General features: G+C 45.0%; 1 protein-coding gene across 7 annotated transcripts in view; it reads left to right on the forward strand.

Moving 5' to 3' along the window:
- The window catches only part of ptprfa (protein tyrosine phosphatase receptor type Fa), a 589,458-nt gene that overhangs the window by 202,189 nt on the left and 367,414 nt on the right, over nucleotides 1–19,855 (forward strand). The window lies entirely within an intron of this gene.

Below are 19,855 nucleotides of genomic sequence, written 5' to 3' on the forward strand. Positions count from 1 at the left end.
GACTGCTTTGTCAGTTGAAGTGGAGGTTACAGCTGCACTTTCATTCTATGCATCTGGATCGTTCCGGGCGACAACTGGGAATGTGTGTGCCAGCATTTCTCAGCATGCAACACATATCTGCATTTGGCAGATGACTGCTGCACTATATGCCTGGAGGAATGACTCCATAAAGTTCCCCATGGCCAGGGCAATGCATGAAAGTGCTGTGGGTATCTCCAGGATTGTTGGCTTCCTAAAGGTACAGGGCTGCATTGATTGTACCCACATTGCCTTACGAGCATCTTTGGAGGATTCCGAGATGTACAGAAACAGAAAAGGCTTCCACTCCATTAATGTGCAGCTCACGTGTGATGACATGCATCGTATCATGTCAGTTGATGCATGATACCCTGGGAGCACCTATGATGTGTTCATCCTACACGAGAGCGCTATATCTGCCATGTTTCAGCAACAGCCAGAAGGACAGAGCTGGCTGCTGGAAGTCAAAGGATATGGACTCGCCACCTGGCTCATGATGCCCCTACACGTAACCCGGACAGAAGCTGACCGGGAATACAACATGTCGCACATTGCGATGCGCAGCATAATCGATAGGGACCATTGGCATCTTGAAACAGCGTTTCCGATGCCTGGACCATTCCGGAGGCTACTTTTGCAATACTTCCCTGAGATTGTTGGTCAGTTCACTGTTGCGTGCTGCATGCTGCATAACTTAACCATCTTGAGGCAGCAACAGCCGGCAGTGGAAGACCCACCTGAGGTGAGAGTGGCTGATGATGATGAAGATGCAGCAGATGACGAGAAGGAGGAGGACGAGGACTACCTGAACCCAGAGCACAACGGTGGAGGGGAGGGCGGGCTGTTGTGCCTCTTTAACGATTGCTTAAGCCTTGCGGCAGCAGCTCATCTATGAATTCTTTGCTGCCTGAAGGCTCAGCGGCAACTATTACAAATGGACCATGTTTACTGTTTGGACCTGTTCCGTAACGTTGTGTTGTGTTAATGGAACAAATAATGTAAATGATTTATTCAGAAGTTTATCAGCAATTTGTTTGTACTTTAATAAAAATATTATTGTATCAAACTTTAAAGTTTTCAGTTAAGATCACTTACAAACTTGTATATTTACATAACTTACAAAAAAGCTTTTAATTTGCGAACAGTAACAACAGCAGCAAAGAAAGGCTGTACCAATCTCTCCTCCACCTTATTCTAAAACCCGCCCACTGCGCTTGGTCTTGGTGACTCCACCCCCTGCCTATAGGCGGTGACGCAGCATTTCTTGGGTTGGTAATAAGCTTATTCTTTTGAACATCTCGGGCAATGCGCACTTCTTGATGGGGAGTGGGGGGCAGACGGTAATGTGGAGATCCCGGCTTGGGCCTCTTCAGAGGCTGGTCTGGGGTTTGGAGTGAAAGTGGCAGTTGATACCGTCAATGAGTGCAGGGTCTGGGCGCGTTCCTTTATTGCGGCAGCGTACTCCGTCATGTTCACGGACAGTGTTTGAACTACCTGAAACATTCCCTCCCGCATGTTCCCGGACAGTGTTCCCATTTCTCATGAGTGTTATTTCTCCCGACAGTCCCGATACCTTATCACCCACCCCACTGATGGTGTCCAGGAGTGATCGGATAAGGTCAATGCTCTCTGCACTCATTGCCATCATCTGAACCACATCTGGTTGATCCTGCACCTCGGGAGAGGGCTGTTGAGCGTTCCTTCCCCTCCTCACCCTTGGTGTGCCTCACTGCACCCCACTGGGAACCACAGCCTCGGACAGTGGGACCCTGGATGTGCCTCGCTGCGCCCTACTGGATTCCCCAGGCTCGGAAGGTGGGAAACCATGGAATGTCCCACCAACACTCATACCACTCAGGGAAGGGGCTGGCACCTCAATGAGTGGCACCTGCACCTCCTCCAAAGTGAGTTCAACAGTGGAGGATTCATCCATCCCCTCCCCCTCACTCCCATGCTCTTGGTCTGGAAGGTGGGATTGGAAGATCTGCTTCAGGCTCGTCCGCATCTGAAATCTTTGTCAGGGTTGGCCTCAAGTTCTGCAAAATATAACAGAACAGACAAATGGTTAGCAGCAGAGGAGGGGGCAGGGTGGGTGACATGAGGAGGTTCACACAGCGCAGGGAGCAGGCTGATTTGAAGGACCGCGATGAATGATAGCATATTGCATCAACTGAAGCGTAGCTGATGGAGACATCCTCATGAACCGAAGCATGGCTAGCCCGCGCAGTACTTAACATTTAGCAAAGCCAGACTGTAGAATTTGCAGGACTTACCCTCTCCCTCGAGTGTGGGCCCAGCTTGTGCAGTGGTGGTGGTTGCTTTTCTCCAGGCAGGACCCATCAAAGCAGCGACCCTCTCTTCCAAGGGTGTAAGTGGCTGCTGATTTGCTGGGCCGCCTCCTGTTCGAGTTCTTTCTCGTTTGTTGTGTGCCACTTTCCTCTGCATAGATGAAAATATAACTTTTTAGAGAGGGTGTCTTTCTGCTGGGTAGGACATATACAGATGGTCATATTTACAATTGCAATTCCATTGAATAAATGAAAATATTACTTATACTAACTACTTGACCAAGATCCTGCCGCTTCTTTTTGCACTGGCCTCCAGACCTTGGGGTGATCACCATTGCACAGTAATCATCTGCAAGTTGGTTCTAGCGTTTCTTTATTTCTTTTGGTGGAACTTTTATGTGACCTCTGCTGGTGTCTAGCTCATGTCATCTGCCCTCAATCACAGTAACTAGTGCCTCCACTTCATCCTGTAAGCAATTCTTGGTCCTTGCGCCGTGTTGCATCTTGTGTTACAGCTCTGATTTTTCCAATGAGAATTAAAGTTCTCACACACAACTGACTCTTTAAAAATGACCGAACGCAGACCAGGAGCTGTACTGGGCATGCGTGACCATAGGAATCATGTCAAAAACGTGCTGTTTTTTTCGTGCATGCGCAGAAGGGACAGCATTGTTTTTTTGATGCAGACATTAGGCTCCACCCCCCGAGGCTGCAGGGCAGGCTGCGCAGCGCCAATTTCAAAAAATAGAACGGGGAAACTTGCTTTTTTTTTTGGAGTAGTTGGGCCAAGAAAAACGGGCGTAACTCTGGCAATGTGCCAAGAAATGGCATTGGGGAAAATTGAGCCCTATAAATCAAGAATAGAACAAAATACTAAAAATACACAGCAAATCCAGCAGCAGCTTCCGTAAAGAAAAAGGACAGGTTACAATGCTTTGGGTGTGAAGTGTATGTGATGTGTCTGATGCCGGGTACACATCTAAAACATCATAACCTATCTTTTTCTCTACACATTGACTTATTGTGCATTTCCAGCATCTTCTGTTTTCATGAAATCTCTCCTTATTCTCTCCTCTCTGCTCTAGGGGGAACAATCTAGCTTCTCCAGTCTCTCCATGTAACTGAAGTCCCTCATCCCAGCAAAAAATAATTGCAGGAGTGATTCACAATGTTGAACAGTCAACCCTTTGGTTTTTCTGGACTTCATGCATACAAAACCATCCACAATGCAGGCTGGTGGTTGATGTTTTCCCGCAGCAACCTTACTTTAGATGTATGTTTGGGTCAGCCTCTACACATTAGTTAACCTTCTCCATCTACTCCCTCAATGGGAAATCACTTTTATTGGTTGCTGTTATTCTCCCTACCATTGCTTCACTGTCGTGGAATAGTGGATGTAACTGCTTTAAGATACTGATGCAAGCACTGTAATTTTCAGATTTTGAATTTGTTATTTCTGGCCGCTAAGCAGTCTGTAATGCAGTTCCTGTGGCCATCAGATTTGTGTCTTTTACTCTGTTGACTTAATGTACTATTGTTGAATATTAAAGCAGAAAAAGATTCAGCAAGAATAACAGTTTCCCTTTTAGGTAGTTGACATCTTTCAGAAGCTAGGACCCTGTCAGTGTACCAAGATTTACAGGGGGTCTCTTGCAGATAAGTTTGAAATAGATCATTGTCAAGGCACAATTTCTTGATTTTGGCTATATTCCCACTTAGAGAGTGATTTCCGAATTAATTTTTTATCTCCAGTTGTGAAGGAGGAGGAAACATTTGTAATTGTTTCTGACATTGCATACCGAGCCCTGCTCTGTTCTACAAATGTCCACACAATTTTAAACATTTACACATTTTTCCATATTGGCGCAACCTCCGGTAAAAATAACCTCACTGGGGTGGGGGAGAGAAAAGAAGTGGAAATTGTAATTCTTTCCTTTTTGTAATCTGGTTATTCTCCTCCAATCTGCTCCAAGATCTCAGCTCTTTTCCTCTTGTGAATATTACAGCTTTTGTGTCTCCTGCACCGGACAAATTTAATAAAATAATGAAGTTGGTGATGTCATGGTGCAGAGATGCAATCTGGCAGGTCTTTCTTCAAGTAAAGATTTGATAATTTGTAATGCAGGATACAGATACCTGTAAGTCTGGGGCCAAAAGATAATTTGTCTGCTCCTTCTGTCTTTGTCTTCCTCATCTCCACTATTTCTCTCTTACAGGTTCTCTTCTGTATGTTCCTTCCACACTCCCCTGTCTCAGCTTCCATTATTTTCTTTTTCTCCCTCTCTTTCTATCCCCAATATCTTCACTTTTGTGCATTTCTCTCTGCTCCTTTCCTCGGTTATCTCTAATTCTGGGTCTTATATCGTCTCTGCCTTCTGTGCGTGAATCTCCTTCTCCAACCCCCCCCCCTTTCCAGTTTGCTTTTCCTCTCCTTTTCAGGATACGTTTTTCTCTGCCGCCTTCTCTGCTCTGTTTCCTTTCTCCCTTTCTGGTTTGTGTTTTCTCCCCTTTCTAGTTTGTCTGTCTATCTCACTCTTGCGCTTTCTCTTCTCGCCCTTCCATCTTCTCCCATCACCCTTTTCTCTGGTTCACTCTTTGCTTTTCTGATTTCCTTGAGCTCTCTTCTGCCTCCCCCTCCCCTCTTCTCTGCTTTGCCTTTGCCTTCTGTTTATTTCTTCATGGCGACTGCAATGTTAGGAAGAAAGCTGGCTCTTAAATAAAGAGGGGGCTAGAACATTGGGGCAGCAGTTAAAAACAGGCCAGGACTGTTGTGGGAAAATGAAAGAAAGACTTGCATTTATATAGCACCTTTCACCACCACCAAATGTCTCAAAGCGCTTTACAGCCAATGAAGTACTTTTGGAGTGTAGTCACTGTTGTAATGTAGAAACGCGGCAGCCAATTTGCGCACAGTAAGCTCCAACAAACAGCAGTGTGATAATGACAAGATAATGTTTCTGTGATATTGATTGTGGGATAAATATTGGCCAGGACACCGGGAGTAGCTCTCCTGCTCTTCTTCGAAATAGTGCCATGGGATCTTTTACATCCACTTGAGAGAGTAGGCGGGTTTAATGTCTCATCCGAAAGACGGCACCTCCGACAGAGCAGCGCTCCCTCAGTACTGTGCTGGAGTGTCAGCCTAGATTTTTGTGCTTAAATCTCTGGAGTGGGACTTCAACCGACAACCATCTGACTCAGAGGCGAGAATGCCACCCACTGAGCCACAGCTGACCCTGAAATGTTGATGAAGAGAAGAGCTAACCACGATTAACCTGAAATGCTGCCAATCCAATAAAAGACAAACCTGAATTTGTGGCAAAAATCTCATCCCCACAAGGTGTATGTGTTAGATAGTGGGAGATGTCACTGCCAACCCAACCTTCACCTAAGCACACTTCTAGTTGGGTCTCTGGAGTGCAGTTTGGGTGGGGAATCATAGCTGTTTCCCCTTCCCTGTCCCACCCCTTCACCCAGTGATGTTCTTTGTTCTTTATTCAATTAGCTTCATTTATATAGTGCTATTCACGTCCAGAGGATGTCCCGAAGTACATTTGAAGTGCAGTTACTATTGGAGGAAAATTGTAATGAGATAATGACCAGATAATCCATTTTAATTGTGTTGGTTCAGAGATAAATGTTGAACAGGACAACAAATGAATTCCTCTGCTCTTCTTCAAAATAGTGCTAGGATCTTTTACATCCACCTGAGAGCAAGACAGCACGTCGGTTTAATGTCTTATCCAAAAGATGGCACCTCCACAGTGCAACATACCCCAATACTGCACTGTCAGCCTAGATTATGTGCTCACGTCACTGGAGTGGGGCTTGAACCCACAATTTTCGAACTCAGAGGTAAGATTGCTACCACTGAGCCAAGGCTGACATTTAGAGTCATAAGAACATAAGAATTAGGAACAGGAGTAGGCCATCTAGCCCCTCGAGCCTGCTCCGCCATTCAACAAGATCATGGCTGATCTGGCCGTGGACTCAGCTCCACTTACCCGCCCGCTCCCCATAACCCTTAATTCCCTCATTGGTTAAAAATCTATCTATCTGTGATTTGAATACATTCAATGAGCTAGCCTCAACTGCTTCCTTGGGCAGAGAATTCCACAGATTCACAACCCTCTGGGAGAAGAAATTCCTTCTCAACTCGGTTTTAAATTGGCTCCCCCGTATTTTGAGGCTGTGCCCCCTAGTTCTAGTCTCCCCGACCAGTGGAAACAACCTCTCTGCCTCTATCTTGTCTATCCCTTTCATGATTTTAAATGTTTCTATAAGATCACCCCTCATCCTTCTGAATTCCAACGAGTAAAGACCCAGCCTACTCAATCTATCATCATAAGGTAACCCCCTCATCTCCGGAATTAGCCTAGTGAATCGTCTCTGTACCCCCTCCAAAGCTAGTATATCCTTCCTTAAGAAAGGTGACCAAAACTGCACGCAGTACTCCAGGTGCGGCCTCACCAATACCCTATACAGTTGCAGCAGGACCTCCCTGCTTTTGTACACCATCTCTCTCGCAATGAAGGCCAACATTTCATTCGCCTTCCTGATTACCTGCTGCACCTGCAAACTAACTTTTTGGGATCCCAAAAAGAGTTTCATGCACAAGAACCCCCAGGTCCCTCTGCACCGCAGCATGTTGTAATTTCTCCCCATTCAAATAATATTCCTTTTGACTTTTTTTTTTCCCAAGGTGGATGCCCTCACATTTTCCGACATTGTATTCCATCTGCCAAACCTTAGCCCATTCGCTTAACCTATCTAAATCTCTTTGCAGCCTCTCTGTGTCCTCTACACAACCTGCTTTCCCACTAATCTTTGTGTCATCTGCAAATTTTGTTACACTACACTCTGTCCCCTCTTCCAGGTCATCTATGTATATTGTTAACATTTGTGGTCCCATCACCGATCCCTGTGGCACACCACTAACCACCGATTTCCAACCCGAAAAGGACCCATTTATCCCGACTTTCTGCTTTCTGTTAGCTAGCCAATTCTCTATCCATGCTAATACATTTCCTCTGACTGTACACAGAGTAGGGATTAAATCCGATTTGTATGGCTCAATTGCTCGCTGAATTTACTCTTGTGGATGCTTGAGATAATTTTACAAAGATGTAGTTTTGAATATAGAGTACTTGAATTTAGAACTGCTCTTTCAATCTTCCCGCGGGGGAGGGAGGGGAGAGGAGGCGCCCGTTCTTTCCCGCGGGGGGGGGGAGGCGCCCGTTCTTTCCCGCGGGGGGGGAGGCGCCCGTTCTTCCCGCGGGAGGTGGGGGGGTAGGAGGTGCCCGTTCTTCCCGCGGGGGGGTGGGTAGGAGGCGCCCGTTCTTCCCGCGGGGGGGGGGGAGGGGAGAGGAGGCGCCCGTTCTTTCCCGCGGGGGGAGGAGACAGTGAGAAGGCTGCAAGTGCTGATGTGCTGATGGCAATGTGCTTTTATTTAAAAAATGTTCAAAAATTAAACAGCTACAAAGAACTACAAAAATGGCCGAGTGCCAATGTTTTTTTCACACTGAGCATGCGCGAACGCTCCAACGCGCACGCGCAGCGTTGCCGGCAGGAAAAAAAACTAATTTAAATAGTACCCGCCCCCTCCCACTCACAAAATCGGCGCAAGTGTAGGCTCCGCCCTCCTGGGCGCCGCGCCAGGCAGACAAGGAGCTGCAGAACGCTCCAGAATCGCAAGGTTTTTTTTAGGCGCGAAAAACGGGCGCTCAGCTCGGAGGGGCGCCCGTTTTTTATCGTGTGGAAACTTGGGCCCTTTATCTTGTTTGATGTATATAAGACATGTTTCTAAGAGTAGATTCTGAGTCTTTGCTCATGGCAAGGTATGTGGTTTTCCTTGAGCACAGATTGAAACTAATGGAAGGAGAATTGCAGGTAGCATATTTGCAATTTAAAATCCTTACTTGTGGCACGCCAGGTATCTTGCCATGGGCAAGGACTCAGAAAATCTACCCTCCAGTCTTTTGTACTGAAGATTTATCCAAGGATTATTTGTCTAAGAAATGAATGCTGAATTTTCATCCACAACCTCTCATTTCTATCATTGAAGTAGATGCACACATGGCTTTAAACATTTTGTGTAAATGGGATGAAAGATTTTTCTCAGTCAATCTAAACTGCAGTTGTTTGTGATTTGTGTTACAGGTATTAGTTTTATCATTGTAGACATAACTTGTTTTTGTCCTAAATGACTATCTATAATAAGGAGGGGGAAGGAGAGGGGATGGGGGGCAAGGAGAAAGAGGGGGTTGGGAGGGCAAGAAAAAGGAAAGAGAGGAAGGACATCAGCGTTGATTGTATAGATGAAGAGGATAATAAGTCTAAATAAGTACTGTTGCAATAAATATACTTATTTGACCAAAATGTTTTGCAGGTCGCTGCTAGTATAATTAATATTGTTTCACCTATAAAATGCGATACAGCACTGCCTCTGTATGGCCAGTTTTGTAGTTTGTTGAAAGCTCACTTTTAGTTGTGACTTGCATATTATATTTTTTGCTTAAATTGGATTTTTAATCCACTTATTGAATATAAGCCATCTGATGTGGGTATGACACAGTATTATAGAGATTTTAATCTGTTCAGACCTTGTCAGCATTGGGGCATTATTTGTTACTGTAATCCTGAAGAATGGATTTTAATAAATGCATTACAGTTGTACATGCATGCAGCCAGGAAGCTGTACTATTTACTGAAACTGATTCTACAATTGAATTCTTCAATTGAATACTTCAATAATTGATTGCAATGTTTAGTATTGCTAACATTCCCAAGCGTGGCTGGCTCTGCTGCACAGGAGGGCAGGAAAAAGAGTGGAAGAGCGATAGTGATAGGGGATTTAATTGTAAGGGGAATAGATAGGCATTTCTGCGGCCGCAACAGAGACTCCAGGATGGTATGATGCCTCCCTGGTGCAAGAGTCAAGGATGTCTCGGAGCAGGTGCAGGACATTCTGAAAAGGGAGGGTGAACAGGCAGTTGTCGTGGTGCATATAGGTATCAATGACATAGGTAAAAAATGGGATGAGGTCCTACGATGCGAATTTAGGGTGCTAGGAGCTAAATTAAAAATAGTAATCTCAGGATTGCTACCAGTGCCACGTGCTAGTCAGAGTAGGAATCGCAGGATAGCTCAGATGAATACGTGGCTTGAGGAGTGGTGCAGAAGGGAGGGATTCAAATTCCTGGGACATTGGAACCGGTTCTGGGAGAGGTGAGACCAGTACAAACCAGACGGTCTGCACCTGGGCAGGACCGGAACCAATATCCTAGGGGGAGTGTTTGCTAGTGCTGTTGGGGAGGAGTTAAACTAATATGGCAGGGGGATGGGAACCTATGCAGGGAGACAGAGGGAAATAAAAAGGAGGCAGAAGCAAAATATAGAAAGGAGAACAGTAAAAGTGGAGGGCAGAGAAACCCAAGGCAAAAAACAAAAAGGGCCACATTACACCAAAATTCTAAAGGGGCAAAGTGTGTTTAAAAAAAGCAAGCCTGAAGGCTCTGTGCCTCATTGCGAGGAGTATTTGGAATAAGGTGGATGAATTAACTGTGCAGAAAGCAGTTAATGGATACGATGTGATTGGCATCATGGAGACATGGCTCCAGGGGACCAAGGCTGGGAACTCAACATCCAAGGGTATTCAGCATTTAGGAAGGATAGACAGAAAGGAAAAGGAGGTGGGGTGGCGTTGCTGGTTAAAGATGAAATCAATGCAATTGTAAGGAAGGACATTAGCCTGGAATCGGTATGGGTGGAGCTGCGGAATTCCAAAGGGCAGAAAACGCTAGTGGGTGTTGTGTATAGACGACCAAATAGTACTAGTGAAGTTGGGGACAACATCAAACAAGAAATAAGGGATGTGTGCAATAAAGGTACAGCAGTAATCATGGGCGACTTTAATCTACACATTAGGCTAACCTAACTGGTAGCAATGCGATGGAGGAGGATTTCCTGGAGTGTATTAGATATGGTTTTCTGGACCAATATGTCGAGGAACCAACCAGGGAGCTGGCCATCCTAGATTGGGTATTGTGTAATGAGAAGGGACTAATTAGCAATCTTGTTGTGCGAGGCCCCTTGGGGAAGAGTGACCATAGTATGGTAGAATTTCTTCTTAAGGTGGAAAGTGACAAAGTTAATTCGGAAACTAGGATCCTGAGCTTAAGGAAAGGTAACTTCGACGGTATGAGGCGTGAATTGGCTAGAATAGACTGGCAAACGATACTAAAAGGGTTGACGGTGGATAAGCAATGGCAAACATTTAAAGATCACATGGATGAACTTCAGCAAATGTACATCCCTGTCTGGAGTAAAAATAAAACTGGGAAGGTGGCTCAACCATGGCTAACAAAAGAAATTAAGGATAGTGTTAAAGCCAAGGAAGAGGCATATAAATTGGCCAGAAAAAGCAACAAGCCTGAGGACTGGGAGAAATTTAGAATTCAACAGAGGAGGACTAAGGGTTTAATTAAGACGGGGAAAATAGAGTACGAGAGGAAGCTTGCAGGGAATATGAAAACTGAATATGCAAAAGCTTCTATAAATACGTGAAGAGAAAAAGATTAGTAAAGACAAACGTAGGTCCTTTACAGTCGGATTCAGGTGAAATTATAATGGGGAACAAAGAAATGGCAGACCAATTGAACCAATACTTTGGTTCTGTCTTCACGAAGGAAGATACAAACAACCTTCCAAAGGTACTAGGGGACAGTGGGTCTAGTGAGAAGGAGGAACTGAAGGATATCCTTATTAGGCGGGAAATTGTGTTAGGGAAATTGATGGGATTGAATGCCGATAAGTCCCCGGGGCCTGATAGTTTGCATCCCAGAGTGTTCAAGGAAGTGGCCCTAGAAATACTGGATGCATTGGTGATCATTTTCCAACAGTCTATTGACTCTGGATCAGTTCCCATGGACTGGAGGGTAGCTAATGTAACACCACTTTTTAAAAAAGGAGGGAGAGAGAAAACACATCATTATAGACCGGTTAGCTTGACATCAGTAGTGGGGAAAATGTTGGAATCGATCATGAAGGACGAAATAGCAGCGCATTTGGAAAGGATCGGATCAAGTCAGCATAGATTTATGAAAGGGAAATCATGCTTGACGAATCTTCTGGAATTTTTTGAGGATGTAACTAGCAGGGTGGACAAGGGAGAACCAGTGGATGTGGTGTATTTGGACTTTCAGAAAGCTTTTGACAAGGTCCCGCACAAGAGAGTGTTGTGCAAAATCAAAGCACATGGTATTGGGGGTAATATACTGACGTGGATAGGGAACTGGTTGGCAGACAGGAAGCAGAGAGTCGGGATAAACGGGTTCTTTTCAGAATGGCAGGCAGTGACTAGTGGAGTGCCGCAGAGCTCAGTGCTGGGACCCCAGTCTTTACAATATACATTAACGATTTGGATGAAGGAATAGAGTGTAATATCTCCAAGTTTGCAGATGACACTAAACTGGGTGACGGAGCGTGAGCTGTGAGGAGGACGCTAAGAGGCTGCAGGGTGACTTGGACAGGTTAGGTGAGTGGATAAATGCATGGAAGATGCAGTATAATGTGGATAAATGTGAAGTTATCCATTTTGGGGGGGAAAAAACGAAGGCAGAATATTATCTGAATGGCGGCAGACTAGGAAAAGGGGAGGTGCAACAAGACCTGGGTGTCATGGTTCATCAGTCACTGAAAGTGGGCACGCAGGTACAGCAGGTGGTAAAGAAGGCAAATGGTATGTTGGCCTTCATAGCTAGGGGATTTGAGTACAGGAACAGGGAGGTCTTGCTGCAGTTGTACAGGGCCTTGGTGAGGCCTCACCTGGAATATTGTGTTCAGTTTTGGTCTCCTAGTCTGAGGAAGGACGTTCTTGCTATTGAGGGAGTGCAGCAAAGGTTCACCAGACTGATTCCAGGGATGGCTGGGCTGTCATATGAGGAGAGACTGGGTCAACTGGGCCTTTATTCACTGGAGTTTAGAAGGATGAGAGGCGATCTCATAGAAACATATAAGATTCTGACGGGACTGGACAGGTTAGATGCGAGAAGTATGTTCCCGATGTTGGGGAAGTCCAGAACCAGGGAACATAGTCTTAGGATAAGGGGTAGGCCATTTAGGGCTGAGATGAGGAGAAACTTCTTCACTGAGTTGTTAACCTGTGAAATTCCCTGCCCAGAGAGTTGTTGATGCCAGTTCACTGGATATATTGAAGAGGGAGTAAGATATGGCTCTTACGGTTAAGGGGATCAAGGGGTATGGAGAGAAAGCAGGAAAGGGGTACTGAAGGAATGATCAGCCATGATCTTATTGAATGGCGGTGCAGGCTCGAAGGGCCGAATGGCCTACTCCTGCACCTATTTTTCTGTGTTTCTATGAAGGCTAAGAAGTTAATTTGTATTTAATTTCTGACATCTCAATTGATCTACAGTATGCTCGGTGAGTAGACATGGGGCCCGAATTTGGTCAAACCTAAGTTCAGCCCATTTACCGTTGAAGACCCTGATGGTACTTTGGGCGGAAGTTTGGTGAAAAAATGGGGGAGAAAACGGCAGGCTGGAAAACTGGGCGTTACACGGTGATTCTGGGTGGTAAATGCAATCCTCGACAAAGTAACGCCGAGGCTGGAGTCGGGCCCAGGGAGGGGGGAATGCAACAAAAAAAAATGTTTAACAAATAAAAACCAAAACATGACAAAGCCTTCAGAGGACCCTTTCAAACAAAATTACTGCAAAAGAATTAAAGAAAAACATCTCACTAATCTTTTCTTGCAGGTCTTCATACCTACCGTCCAGGCAAGACCTGCTTCCACACGCGGTCTTTTCTCCTGCTAGAGCAGAGGACCGCTCGGATGAATCTCGGGTGGGGGGACTTTTTTCAGCGTTGCACACCAGCAGACGCACCCCAGCAGTCCTTTCAAACCGCCGGTATGAGGGCCTCACCAAACTTGCACGGAGGGGAGAGTGCTGAAAAAAACAGGGAGACCCAGCCGGCGGTAGGGTGATCAAATTCGGGCCCATAGTGAATAGATTTGTCATTTGTCACTTCCTATGCAACTTTTCATTATTTTTTTCATTTTAGTAGTACCCTATAATCTACAAAGTCAGTTTTGGATTCTGTTCAGAATTTTCATACATTCCTTTTTGTTCTTTCCTTTCTTTCTAACTGGCAACATTTTAAAAAGGAACAAAACTTTGCAGTGTTGGAAATGTAAAGAATATAAAGTGGGAATATTGTGCTAAAAGGATTCTCAGATGATTTAAATTAAGAGGGATAGACTGCATTTTGTGCCCCGATATTTGCCCAAGGCGGTTAAATGTATAACAGTTTGCATTTTATCCATATTATCAGGGTCCATGCCCATTTGTCAGCGATCTAAATGGCCCATGGCCCAAAATGCAACACATTACACTTGTGGTTATCGATATTCCCTTTTATTGTTGATGTTTCATTTAAAGCTGAGCTGAAAGTGGTGTCAAAGCCGAAAGGCAAGGTCTGATGATGATTAGTGACATACAGGTGAGTCTGTCAGAGACTTCCCATGTGTGCACTCGTCTTCACAGCTGTTGTGTATGATATGCACAGTTCTTTCCCTGTCAAAAACTTATGATCATGGCTTTTCACCCTACAACAGCATTACTCATACAATATAGTACTGTCAGTTCTTTGAAACATAAATATATTTGGCAGCAGTGATTATGTTTGAAAATACATCGAAAGTAAAATTGAGAAAAATAATTACCTGGCACGAGTTATCCTTAATTGATTCCCTTTTTCCTCTCTTTCTCTCACTCCCCAGAGTGGAGACAGACCTTTTTGAGTATGGATCACTGCAGGTAACACCTCCAAAGAGAGAAACTGGGAAGTGATCTTGAAAATAATGGAGCACAGAACAAATTCCAAGATGCCAATCTATTGCCACATTTGTAGTACAGCTCCATTTGTTGCAATTTACCAGTATCCCAGTGTCAATTAACAAATGGGCACCATTCTCTCAGCCTCCAAATTATTTATCTTGCCAGGATGCCTTGTAAGAATATAGGCCTCTGAGGTATCAGGCATTGCAAGAGCCCTCATCCATGCCTTTGTTACCTCTAGATTTGACTATTCCAACGCACTCCTTGTCGGCTTCCCACATTCTACCCTACATAAACTAGAGGTGATCCAAAACTCGGCTGCCCGTGTCCTAACTCACACCAAGTCCCGCTCACCCATTACCCCTGTGCTCGCTGACTACATTGTTAAACAACGCCTCGATTTCAAAATTCTCATCCTTATTTTCAAATCCCTCCATGGCCTCGCCCCTCCCTATCTCTGTAATCTCCTTCAGCCCCACAACCCCCTCCCCTCCAGCCCGGAGATGTCTGTGCTCATCTAATTATGTATTATGTCCTCCTGAGCATCCCTGATTATAATTGTTCAACCATTGATGGCCGTGCCTTCTGTTGCCTAGGCCCCAAGCTCTGGAACTCCCTGCCTAAGCCTCTCTGCTTCTCTACCTCTCTTTCTTCCTTCAAGACGCTCCTTAAAACCTACCTCTTTGACCAAGCTTTTAGGTACCTGTGCTAATTTCTACTTACAAGGCCTGGTGTCAAATTTTTTATCGCATAATACTGCTGTGAAGCGCCTTGGGATGTTTCACTATGTTAATACAAGTTGTTGTTATTAAAATACCCTGTTTTTTTGTTAGAACTGCTATTTTGCAGAATCCACAGCTTTCAGATTGCAGATGCTGGGTGCGTCACAAATAGCCCTGTGTATGGCACAAGTACGCTCGTTATTGTGAGGAAAACAGTATGAGTTGCTATCGTGCCTCCAGCTCTATCTATTATCTCCTTCTGCCCGTGGGAACGCCTGAATTACTTTGAATCATTGAAACATAACCCACTAAATTCATTTCACTCATTTTCAGTATTCAGTTTTGCTTTGTAGTTTAATACTAAGATTGCCAGTTTATAGGCCCCAAGTTACAACATGATTTGCTCCTGATTTTTAGGAGCAACTGGTGTAGAACGGAGTATCTTAGAAATCGGAATTCTCGTCATTTAGTTTGCTCCAGTTCTAGTCAGTTAGAACAGTTTCACTTTGGAACAGAATTTTTTTTTCAAAAGGGGCGTGTCCGGCCACTTACGCCTGTATTCAAAGTTTCGTCAGTGAAAACTTACTCAAAACTAACTTAGAATGGAGTAAGTGAAGATTTTTGTACGCTCGAAAAAACCTTGTCTACACTTTAGAAAATCAGGCGTAGGTTACAAATCAGGCATAGGGAATGAAGGGGGGGGAGTGTTTAAAGGGAAGTTTACAAACATTAAACACTTCAGTTTTACAAATAAAGAGCCATCATCAATAATAAATGCTAAATACATCAATAAATCAACCAATAAATCAATCAAAAAAAATTAATAAGAAATAATTTTTTAAAAAAATCAATAAATAAAACATTTTCTACTTACCGACTGCAGCACCGGGAGCCCTCCAACATCGTGCTGGGATGCCCCCCTCCCCCAGTGTGTTTCTGTCAGTGTCTCTATCTCTCTGTCTGTCTGTGTGTGTCTCTCATTCTCTGTCTGTCAGTGTCTGTGTTTCTGACATCAAGGGGAGTGGGAGGAGGGGGGTAGAGGGAGGTCAGGTCGGATCCAGTCCGGGGGGGGGTAGGGGGAGAGGAGGAGGAGGAGAGCGGGAGTCGGGTCGGTGTCGGGGCCAGTCCAGGGTGGGGGGTGTGCGGGAGTCGGGTCGGGTCCAGTCCGGGGGGGGTCGGCAGGGCCCGTCCCCAGCACCAGATTTACAGGTAGGTGGCGTTGGGTCGGTTCGGTGGGGGTGGTGGGAGGGAGGTCGGTTCGGTTCGGGTTGGGGGGAGGGAGGGAGAGGGAGGTCAGGTCGGATCCAGTCCGGGGGCAGTGGGGGGAGCGGGAGTCGGGTCGGGTCCTGGGGGGACGGGGGGGGAGGGATGTCTGGTCCGGGCGGGGGGGGTGGGGGGAGCGGGAGTCAGGTTGGTGTCGGGTCCGGTCCCGGGGGGGGGCTAGCGGGTGTCGGGTCCAGTCCGGAAGCGGGAGTCGGGTCGGGAGGAAGCAGGAGCTGGCCGTGGGAGGAGCCTTATTGACTGACGCAGCCCCAGTGAGGCCATTCGGCCAGGGCTAGGGGCTGCGTGCTTTGGCCCCTCCCACACAGTTTTGGGCGCCTGGAGCTACTGCACTTGCGTGCCCACTGTAGCGCACATGTGCAGAGGTCCCGGCACTGTTTTCAGCGCAGGGACCTGGCTTCGCCCCCTACAGCTCCTGCTGCGCTGCGCCGAGGGCCAGAGGACCTGCAGGGAGGTGGAGAATCTGGAGGGTTTTTTTAGGCGCACTTTGTGGCGCGAAAAACGGGCGTCCAGGTCGGGACTGCGCCGTTCTAGGCGCGGCTCGAAACTTGGGCCCATTGTTTTTAGTAAGTTAGTATAGTTTTATTAATTTGGTCTTATTCCTGATTAAATTAGGTTAAAAGCATGTTGAAAACTAAATTCTAATTAAAACCTGTTGTCACCAAGGTCCTGGGATTGCGCCATCACCGTGGAAACAGAAAAGCTTGTGCTAAGGCTCAGATAAGGGAGGCCCAAGGCCTGTGCTGGCCACAGACCTTGCCGGGCTCCTGATTAGGTAGAATGGGGGGGGGTGGGGGTATGGAAAATACATGATTGGATAGATCTTTCTGTAGTTCCGGTTCTTCGGGTATATCCTCGTGGATTTGGTTCATTCTCAGTGTAGAAGGGTCAGGAAGGGCACCAACCGTGTATGCGAGTAGAAGGAATGAGGAATGGGCCATGCCTACTACCCAAAGGATAGTTAGGAAAGCAAGTTATTATTTAAATGGAGAAAGATTGCAAAGTGCTGCAGTACAGTGAGACCTGGGGGTACTTGTGCATGCAACCCAAAAGGATAGTATGCAGGTACAGCAAGTGATCAGGAAGGCCAATGGAATATTGGCCTTTATTGCAAAAGGGATGGAGTATAAAAGCAGGGAAGTCTTGCTGCAGGGTATTGGTGAGGCCATACCTGGGATACTGTGTGCAGTTTTGGTTTCCATATTTACAAAAGGATATACTTGCTTTGGAGGCAGTTCAGAGAAGATTCATTAGGTTGATTCCAGAGATAAGGGGTTGACTTATGAGGAAAAGTTGAGTAGGTTGGGCCTCTACTCATTGGAATTCAGAAGATTGAGAGGTGATCTTATCGAAATGTATAAGATTATGAGGGGGCTTGACAAGGTGGATGCAGAGAGAATGTTTCTACTGATGGGGAAGACTAGAACTAGGGGGCATAATCTTAGAATAAGGGGCCGCCCATTTAAAACTGAGATGAGGAGAAATTTATTTTCTCAGCGGGTTGTGGATCTGTGGAATTCGCTGCCTTAGAAAGCTATGGAAGCTGGGACATTGAATAAATTTAAGACAGAGATAGACAGTTTCTTAACCAATAAGGGATTATGGGGAAGGGGCAGCAAAATGCACCTGAGTCCATGATCGGATCAGCCAAGGTCGTATTAAATAGCGGAGCAGGCTCGAGGGGCCGTACGGCCTACTCCTGCTCCTATTTCTTATGTTATCGAGAGTTATAATGGGTAATATGATTCTTAATTGTACTTTGTAAACTGCTGCTCAAATACCGTAAGGTTTATGCTTAAATAAAATAATAACTATTACCAATATGGAGTGAACTTCAAACCTTTGAACAGAGTCCTAAGGGACTCCAATTTTTCCTTACAGCCTGGAGAACTTACGAGCATCAATGTACATGCACAAAACCCTGACCATGTGTATAGTTGAGTGAATGTGAGTGCCATCAGCTGCAGAGTGTTGCATCATTGATGATTTGATACTTCATTTGAATAGAGTTTGAAGTACTTAGCACAGTACAAGAGAAATTTAAGACCATCTGAATTTATATATGTACAAATGGATCTCTTGTGGCATTGCCTGTGGCGAACAATGTGGAAAAATAGAACTTTGTGAAAATTTAAGTTTATTGTAAAAATTTGACTTGTTCCTTTTCTTTTTTTCCCCCTCCCCCCTCCGTGTTTTTAGGTTTGCTATTTATTCTTCATTGGTTTTATTGACACTTTCTTGAGTTTAATTTTGATAGTTCAGTTTATTTGTTTTGTCTTTTCATTTTATTTTTATTCTCTGGTTGCAGTTCTGGCCCAATATTGCTTTAAGCTCATAATTACTGAGAGCTGAGCAGAAGCTAGCACTGGATGGGGGAAGATAATGCTGTGGGAGGCAGAACTCAACAACTGGAGCTGATGCTTGGTGGGAGGGAGCAAAAGAGATGGCGATCAATAGTGCACAGTAGGATAGCAATCAGCATAGGAAGAGAACGCAGCAGGAGTTGGTACCAAGTGACAGTTTGGCACGAGCAGCACGAACTGAGACTTTGTGGGGGGGTGGAAGCTGATCCAGGGAGGGAGACTGAAGCAAAACTTGGGGTGATGAATAGTAATAATCTGTAGCGTACAGGTGTAGAAAACACCAACAGTAGCCTCAGTAGAAGAAAGAAGCAAAATTCAAGACCCAGCCCCTGAGAGTGCACATATCACATACACTAAACAGCAAACAGGAGATGATTACATGACATAAGACAAAAGGAGGTATAATGAGAAAATTAGGGAAATAAAAATTTACGAAACCTAAGGATATGAGAATAGTTAAAGCAGAATAGCTAATTGGAAACATTTCTAGTCTGTTTTGAAGGCATTTACAATTTCAAGGATAAGAAATTAAAAGTGCAATATTTGACTTTAACCACTGTAATAACGATTTTTTAAAAACCTGTTTTTGCCTTCAAAATTGAATCACAAGCTATTGCTTTTTGAATTTTTGCCAGCCTAACCAATATTTTTGAGTCAAACATTTACCTATAATGATTAACATGCTTCTGCCGTGAGCTCAAAATGTTTTGTCCAGAGATCGAATGTACTCTTCAAAAATTGTAAAAATCATCCATGATCACCGTTTAAGCTGTAAATGATAGCTGCAGGGACATGTCAAAAAATTTTGAAACAGCTTGGCCACTCACTTATACATGAACGAAAGAGAAAGCTTTTCAGATCCAACAATAATAGCACCTTTTAATGTAGTAAAACATCCCAAGGTGCTTCATAGGTATGTACTCCAACAAAAATTGACACTGAATCAAAGAAGACATCAGGTGTAATTTTAGCACCCCAGAACAGGTGTGTTTCGGTCGGGTGAGAAGACAAAATTCTTTAAATTTCAAATCCGACTCGAACCTGCCCATTTCTGGTTTTAACAGGCGATTCAAGGGCGCGGGCGGCCAGTACTCTCTCAGGAGGTGGGTTGGCCATTAACAGCTTAGAAGGAAGCTGTATGTCTCCATTTTAACAAGCTTTTTATTTTTAACTAATATCGTCTGGGTTTCTCGGGCCTCAAAGTAGAGTCTTACCTGACTGACACCCACTCATTTTTGGGGGTTAAAGTTAACCCCAATGTGTCCTTTGGCTCGGTGTTAATTTTTGTCAGATCAGGACATCCTATGAAGCACCTTGGGAGGTTT

The sequence above is a fragment of the Pristiophorus japonicus genome, chromosome 8, assembly GCF_044704955.1.
Source record: "Pristiophorus japonicus isolate sPriJap1 chromosome 8, sPriJap1.hap1, whole genome shotgun sequence".
In the NCBI taxonomy this organism is placed as follows: Eukaryota; Metazoa; Chordata; class Chondrichthyes; family Pristiophoridae; genus Pristiophorus; species Pristiophorus japonicus.